General features: G+C 49.2%; 1 pseudogene; it reads right to left on the bottom strand.

The window, feature by feature from the left end:
• Nucleotides 1–8,021, bottom strand: LOC136056592 (dnaJ homolog subfamily B member 5-like; annotated as a pseudogene).
• Between the last annotated feature and the right edge of the window lie 586 nt (nucleotides 8,022–8,607).

Consider the following 8,607-nt stretch of genomic DNA (forward strand, 5'->3'; position numbering starts at 1 on the left):
CTAGGAGCATGGGAGGTGTTGCTTGAGTATCTGTCTCGTCTGGCAAGCTATTTAGTCTGGGAAGCAGATTTTGAACTCCATGATCAAGTCTGCTCACTGATTGGGGTTGGTGAAAGGTAGACCTTCCCCACGTAGTCTCTTCACTGTGCCTGGCTTGATATCATTGCAGGGCAGCAGGATCACCTTCCCATCAATGGTGAGAACGTTACTGGTGCAGTGACACAGGGCCTGTAGGGAAAAAGGAAGGATATGCCATCATCCAGTCCTACAGCAGTGCACCAAGAGAGCCCCTGATCCCCTCCATCCCTGGCACTGTGGGGGTATAAGCCCTAGTGGAGGACAGAATCCCCACTCCCCATCCCCTGCTCTTCCCCATGGGCACTGCCAGCAAATAACAACAGGGCAGTCTAAACTTGCTCCTTGCCACCTGATCTGGGAGCTCAGATGGGAGAGCAGCTGAAAACCCAGCTGAGCACATTGGATGCCTCTGCAGTCCATCAGCTGTCGCTCTATGGAGTCTGAGGTTATCTATAACACAGCCACTGCCCCCCGCCACAATTTCCCAGGGTAAAGCCAAGAGCTGATTTCTCAGGCTGCCATCTCTGTCTTCACTTCAGGGCTGGGTGCTGTCTCCTGCTGGCTTCTGCCAGCTTCAGCAGCAACCGAAAATTGGCCTGCATTAGCAAGCCACACAACGCAGGAATGCAGCAAGAGAATCCTTGTTTCCTTACTCTCAAAACTGCTCTGCTGTATGGGCAACAGCATCTCCAGGCCTTCAGCATGGAGGGAGGCTGACACTGATGGAGGACTGCAGAGCAATACTTCATGGGGACTGGCTCTGCCCTGCACAGAAAGCAGTCATGCCCCCACCTCTGTCCCCAAAAGCCACCCTGCAAAGGAAGTGGGGGAGGATGCTCTGCAGTCTCCTACCCAGGAAAAACCTCCAGTGCCAGGTAACATGAGAAATGTTTATTTTGTTGGCCCCTGGCTCAAGACTGATGGCTGCTACTTCTGCTGTTTTGCCAGGGTTCTGCACCAAAGTGAACACAGCTACTCATGCTGGGCTTGGCTCTCAGCAGGAGGAGCATCAGGTGCTGCCACAGATGCTTAGAAGAAGGTGATGCCAGGTAAAGGATGTCACGGGTCTGCAGGCATTGTGCCTACCAATCTGCCTGGAAGCCTGCTGGTATTGATTATCAGCCTTCCAAGGAGGCTTATGCAGCTGCTGTTAGCAGTGTCACTTCTCCCTCCCTCAGTATTCCACTGTAGGTGCTCACCTGGAATTGTACTAATAGATGCTTCCATGGAACCCATGAGTCACTGGAGAAGCCTGTTCACACCTCCTGCATCTGCAGCATCCATCACAGCTGGGGTACAAGGAGTCCAGCCACCATGGTGCCATGCAGCTGCCCATCCTTTGGCATCCCCTTTCCATCATCACCGGTGTGACCTCGCACTACTGGAGGAAGCTTGGGTGGGAGGTTTGTGGATGCTGGAGGTTACAAGTTCCTACTGAAGAGCCATCAGGTTGGCTACTGCTCTGACTCAGATTTGGGAAGGAGCAATAAGGAAGTAGATGATGCATTTCCAAGCCCTCCAATCACTCCATCCTTCTCTGGCACCCCAACTGGTCCTTTCAGGTCTGTGGCCAGAAGCCTTACTCCCCATAGTTCTCCAGAATGGCCATGAATGGGACTGCAGGTCCCAGTGCCTGCTGGCATCATACTGTGCCACTCACTCCAGAAGCTAAGCCCAAAGCTCCTGCTAAAAAAGGCAGACTCACAATGATGAACAGTGCAAGCAAAGCACTCAAGACTGCAGCTGTAGGCTTAGCTGATAAAGAAGTTGTGCTATGATTGATTCAACATAGTGAGATGGTGGCATGTGGAGTCAGGGAGCTCCTTGTAGCTGCTTGTGCTCCACAGCACTTAAGCTGCTGCTTCTCATGCCCTGTCAAGCAGAGGGCTGGGGATGGCAATGAGGCCAGTAGCTCCCCAGCATGTTCAGTTTGCAGTGATCAAAAAATCACAGAATTGCAGAGGTTGGAAGGGACCTCTAGAGATCACCTAGTCCAACCCTCATCCTAAAGCAGGCTCCCTAGCCCACGTTGCACAGGTAGGCGTCCAGGCAGGTCTTGAAGGTCTCCAGAGGAGACTCCACCACCACTTGGGGCAACCTGTTCCAGTGCTCCATCACCCTCACTGTGTAGAAGTTACCACTCACATTTGTGTGGAACTTGCTATGCCTCAGTTTGTGGCCATTTTCCCTCATCCTATCTCCACACACTGCTGAGAAGAGTTCAGCCTCTTCCCTTTGCCTCCCACTCCTTAGATATTTATAGATGTGGATCAGATCCCCTCTGAGTCTTCTTTACTCAAGGCTGAACTGACCCAGGTCCCTCAGTCTCTCCTCATAAGGAAGGTGTTCCACACCCTTTATCATCATTGTAGCCCTCTGCTGGACTCTTCCGAGGAGATCCCGGTCTTTTTTGTACCTAGGAGCCCTGAACTGGATACAATACTCCAGGTGAAGCCTGACCAGAGCAGAGTAGAGGGGGAGGATCACCTCCCTCAACCTGCTGGCCACCCTCTTTTTAATGCACCCCAGGATCCCATTGGTCTTCTTGGCCACCAGGGCACACTGCTGGCTCATGGCCAGCCTGTCATCCACCAGAACACCCAGGTCCCTCTCAGAGATCCTCTCAAGCAGGTCACTCCCTGAACCTGTACCGAGGCATGCAGTTATTCCTCCCTAGGTGCAAGACTCTACACTTGCTCCTGTTAAACCTCATCTGGTTCCTTTCTGGCCAACTCTCCAGCCTGCCCAGGTCTCACTGAATGGTAGCACAGCCTTCCAGCATTTCAGCCGCTCCTCCCAGCTTTGCAACATCAGCAAACTTACTGAGGGCAGACTCTATGCCCTCATCAAGGTCATTGATGAAGATGTTGAACAAGATCGGAACCAGCACCAACCCCTGAGGAACACCGCTAAGTGCAGGCCTCTAACTGGACTCTGCGCCACTGATCACAACACTCTGAGCTCTGCCAGTCAGCCAGTGCTCAACCTACCTCACTGTTCACTCATCTATTCCACACCTCCTCAACTTTGTTATAAGGATGCTGTGAGAGACAGTGTCAAATGCCTTGCTGAAATCAAGGTAGACTACATCCACTGCTCTCCCCCCATCCACCCAGCCAGTAATGACATCATAGAAGGCCGCCAGGTTGGTCAAGCACACCCTCCCCCTGGTGAACCCACACTGACTATGCCTGATAACTCTTTTCTACCAACTGCCAGGAGATGGCAACCAGAACAAACTGTTCCATCACCTTTCCAGGGACAGAGGTGAGGCTGACTGGCCTGTAGTCCCCCGGATCCTCCTTCTTGCCCTTTTGGAAGACCAGAGTGACATTGGCTATCCTCCAGTCTTCAGACACCTCTCCCATTCTCCAAGACCTCTCAAAGATGATAGAGAGCAGTTCAGCAATCACCTCTGCCAATTCCCTCAGCACATGTGGATGCATCCCATTGGAGCCTATGGATTTACGTACATTGATGTTGCATAGATGCTCTTGGACCATCTCCTGCCTCACCAAAGGGGAGCTTTCCATTCTCCAGACCCTCTCACTTACTCCCACAGTCCAAGTGTCCTGAGGGGGAGTTCCCACAGCGAAGACAGAAGCAAAGAAAGCATTCAGCATCTCTGCTGAGCAGCTCATCCACCTGCTCGCACCTCACGCAGGTCAATTCCTGGCCACAGTCCCCTGGCAGCATCTGGTTCATGTACTCCCTGCAGCCAGAGGCCTGAACTGCCACATTTCCAGGCAGACCCTCCGAGTCACCACAGTCTTCTTATGGCAAGCCCATGGTCTGGTGGAGACCATGGTTAAACCTATAGACTACCAATAAGAGAGCTGGTCACCTGAGCAAAAGGGTCAGTACACCCTGCCACTCGACCCACCTCCCACACCTGCTGCTGCAGTACTGTATAGGCAGTGTGGGCTGTCCTAACACTCTGACTTCCCCTCCCCATTAGTGGGTAAGAACACCTTTTTCTCACCTGATGTGCTATGTGGGCAGAATCTAGAGCTGCTTTATCCTAGCAGCCAAGGGTCAAGGTAAAGAGATAAAGAGTGAGCAGCATCAGCTCCACCCCTGCTAGCTAAGCAGCCCACCCACAAGCTGTCAGCCCCGGCACAGGCACAGCACCTTGATGGCTTCAAAAAAGCCCAAGAAAGAGCTTTTTGGTAAGCCTTTTTTGCTTTAGATCCCTTTCCCAGTGCAGTCTTATTTGCACTGAAGGTGGTCTCTGCAGCAATGTGATGTCACACAGAGAGCAGAAAGCCCAGCTCAAAAATATGAAGAATTTGCCCAGACAGCATTTTCCACCAGTCTCTCCTTGTGACTTCAAGCAAAGTAAATACCAACACAAGCTCCATTTACAGGCAGCTGAATGGAGATCACAGGTGCCCTGTGGGCAAGAGGCAGTGAGGAAATGATTCAGCACAGCATAGGCTTCCCCTGGCCCAGCACCAGCATCCAGTGCTGGGCAGGTTCTCTGCTCACTGCTCCAAGGGAGGCTCTGAGCACACTGGACTAACTGGGCTGGGCATTGGGACAACCAGCTTGGGGTTAATTTAAACAGATATGGGAATGCTCAAAAGGAAATATCTGAGATATGGCATGCAGGACATCATAAATAATGCAGTCTCTTCCAAGTATTTCTGGAGAGACAAGTCACCACAGGAATAAACCTCTTTGCTTGGATCATTTTTGCACCATAAAGGAAACTCAACTCCCAAGCTTACAGTTAACTTGAGGTGAGCTTGTTTCAGGAGCACACAGCTCTGCCTGGCTCATGGGGTTGCCCTTGCCCCAAGTACAGCTGGTCACAGCCCTTGCCATCAACAAAGCTCTTCCGATGTTTTGGCACACTAAAGAGCTCATGTTTGCCTATCTCAGGTCTGGCCCTTTGATCTTATTTCTATTAAACGCATTTGAGAACATAAATCTGTCTTTACAAAAAAAAAAAAAAAAAGGAAAAACAGGTCATTAAGAAGACAGGCAGCAACTACAGCAGTCTGGAAGGAACTGCAAATGGCAGCTGTCAAAACCATCAACATTAAGTGCAGCTGCCAGCTGGGATTTATTAAAAGGAAGTTAGCAACAGCAAATAGCATATCTTGTACTGGGGTAAGCTCCCCTTCCTCCTCCCACCTTTGCACAGTTTGCTGCTCTGGTGCAGCAAGTTCCACTGTGACCTCCAGGACTGATGGCCTGGATGCACTGGGGTTTGCTTCCAGCCTGAATATTTTGCTTATTTTGCCCTTTGTCCAGGGAAGCAAGAACCCCCAAAATAGCTGTTTTGGGCTGAAGCAGTAGTCAGCAACGATGAGGTATTGCCTTTCTCAGTGCAACTCTGCTCTCTGCCCCCGTGGGGAGGCATCTGGCACCATCCAGGACAGTAACTGAGCACAGTTGGCTCAACTGTATGACGTGCGGAATCAAACTTTATAACCCCAATGAGGTTACAAAATTGTGTGTGTTTAATTCAGCCATGCGCATGCACCAGATGCAAGGGGGATCGCTCCACCTAACTTGCACACTGACAAGCAAAAGCTCATTACATATAAGTCAAGCTTGTACATATTCAGCAAATTTCCCAGAATTCATATACATATTCATTACATTTCTGAGAATTCCTTTGCATACTGTCCCTCCTCCTTGTGCTTGCGCCGTTCATTGTAGGGGGCTTCTGCAATTTTATGCCTCATGTATGAACAAGTAGGGACCATACTTGTGTCAGCAAATTTGGGTTTTCCTTTGTTCCTACCTGAGCTCTCTTCCACATGTGAATACCCCATGCTAAAATAGAAGTGCAAGATATATGGGGGAGAAAATGGGTCAATACCACCTGTATTCACTCCAGAAGCACAACACGTTCGGTAGGGACCTGCATCCTACACCCCACATGGAGGTTGAACAGCTCTCCAGAACTGAGCATGCGCTGGTCTATCTCCTTACTTCAGAGCTCTTTGCTCGTGTCTCACACTCTACTCAGTCCCTCAATGGAATAGGATGAAGACTGACTCCCATCATGGCCCACCTGCCACCTCTCACCCTGTGCCATTTCTCTCTGACACCCACCTCTTTAAGACTGATGTTTGCAATATAGACCATATTGATCCCACCCCTCTTGAAGTGGGAGTGAGGCTTGTCCTTGAGGATGAAAATAATGTCAGCAAGGATGTTGTCTGGGGTGGTGTTCTTTTCTTTGGAGAATGTAATTATGGTTCCCTCCTTCCAACCTCGTTTGATGAGAATGTTGAGGATCTTATCCTCAGTTTACATGGTCTGGCCATCAGGGTTGAGTCTTATGTGGGTCATCTTCATTTTCTTGGTGGAACCATGGTAGATCTCTTCCAGAGACACCTTGAGCTCATGGATGACAGGTGGGTCTTGGACTTTCCTCCATGTGTGCAGGGAACACCATTAATGCCACTGAAACCAAATTATCCAAAGGCACCAAAAGGATCATCATCATCTAGAGACCTAGAAGAGAATGGGGAAGATGAAACATTAACACTCCCTGCCAGAAGAAAGCTGCTGAGACCGTGGCACCCCTACTTTCCATGCAGCAGTGTGATCTCTGCTAGCTCCAGGCAGCACTCCCAAAAGCACTGGTCACCCACCTATGAAGAATGTGGGCCAGGAAGGCACCACCTTAACTCATGGCACACAGTCCTGCCCATACACAGCACGAAGCTGTGGGAAGAGGAGGGTCAGGTTGGGTATTAGGAAAAGGTTCTTCACCAGAGAGTGATCAGGCACTAGAACAGGCTCTCCAGGGCAGTGGTTATAGCCCCAAGCTGGCAAGAGTTCAAGAACCATTTGGACAACACTTTCAGACATAGAGTTTGAATTTGTCCTGCGTGGAGTCACTGATTGGACTCAATGATCTCTTCCCTTCCAACTTGGGATATTCTGTGATTCTACACCCAGCATGCTCCAGCTCAAAAGCTGTTCAGGTTTTTGTCCCTGCTGAAATGCTTGTTTGGTTACCTCCTTTCATCTAACACATTCCCTGACTAGTCCATCTCTATTTTCCCCTGTGGGTAGGCCTCCCCCTGCCCAAATAACTCTGTCTGTCCAATTGTTACTTTGAGCCTGAGCAAGCAACCCCTTCCAGTCTCTAGAACAGCCTCTTTGCCTCTGAGCATACCAGCACCTGGCAGAGCAGCTTCCCATGGGAATGGTTGCCAGAAGGTGCAAACCTGGAACTTCTCTGATGTTTTACAAAGTGGGCTGCTAAAACCACAGTTCTCACCTCAGTGGTAGCTGACATATGCAATACATCTTGCAGGGTGCACATGTTCTAAAACTTGCTGTCCTCTCTCCACCTGCAAAACCAGTTCTCCTACTAAACAGACAGAACAGTGCTGTGATAGACCTCTGGCAATGCTAAACTTTCATTCTGCAAATCACCCCTAAAGACCTCAAATGTGTGGGCTTCTCTGATGTCAGGGAGTTAGTTTGGAGGTCTGCTGACAACCACGTGCTCTGCCAACAGAAGTCCGGCCTGCCGTATAGTTGCTCACTGAGGTCAAAGCATTTTCAAACATGCTGGATGCGATGCTCCCAGGCTGTGAGTAATCTCCATTTTCCCATTTTCCCTGAAGGCAGGGCTTCCCTCTGCAATAGGGAAGACAGTGTTGGCACAATGACAGCCCATCAGAAACAGCTCTTTACTATCATCATCATGCCCTGAAAATAGTCCTCGAGTTCAGCTTGCGTTAACCATTCCTTGGCCTTCCTGGTCAAAAATAAGCCTGCAGAGCATGTTACCATAGGCCAGCTGCATGCTGTGCCCTGCATCCCACTGGCGTGCCCTGCATCCCACTGGCCTCTTCCACGATCCCTCCTGAAGGTATCCTTGAGAGATAAGCAGTGTCCAATTAGTTGCTCTTTTCCCACACATACCAGGGCCATCTGGTTCCACCACAAACTTACTCCCTCACCATTGCCCGGTCAACGGTGCATCACTTCTCAAAATCCAGTGATCCAAACGTGCTGTTTTGTTCACACTGCTACAAAGATAAGCACATACAACCTCCTTCCCTAAGGCAGTTCTCTACAATTCCCCCTTTTTCTTTTCGCGCTAACAAAACAGCAGAAGGTAGTTTGGACAGTAAGCGTTTTACAATGCCAAGTATTAATTTACTGCAAAATCATAACATAAATTGCATCAATAACATAACTATACCTTGTACACAGCATCCCAACAACCTGATTTACAGCTCTCTTCATTTTGTGTAAAACTTTGTAACAGCATTGAAAGGTTCATTTAGGTTATCACAACTTAGTCAAGGCTTCAATAGTTAACACGCTGAATGTAAGAAAAAATACAAGGCAATCATATCATAATGACAAGAAATACTATTAAACTTATTAACAAAAGAACAAACATATGTTCTACCTACGGCTTAAGTTCCTGCAACCTGAAAAAGAGTACCTGAGGGTATCATTCTGTGTGAATCAGTAACTGATTAGGAAGAATCCTTTAATTTTTATATACTTTGATATAGTGGTTTTCTAATGTTCCCTAAG

This window comes from Cyrtonyx montezumae, unplaced genomic scaffold (assembly GCF_038088225.1).
Source record: "Cyrtonyx montezumae isolate F1298 unplaced genomic scaffold, pur_monq_1.0 scaffold_55, whole genome shotgun sequence".
NCBI classification, from domain to species: Eukaryota; Metazoa; Chordata; class Aves; order Galliformes; family Odontophoridae; genus Cyrtonyx; species Cyrtonyx montezumae.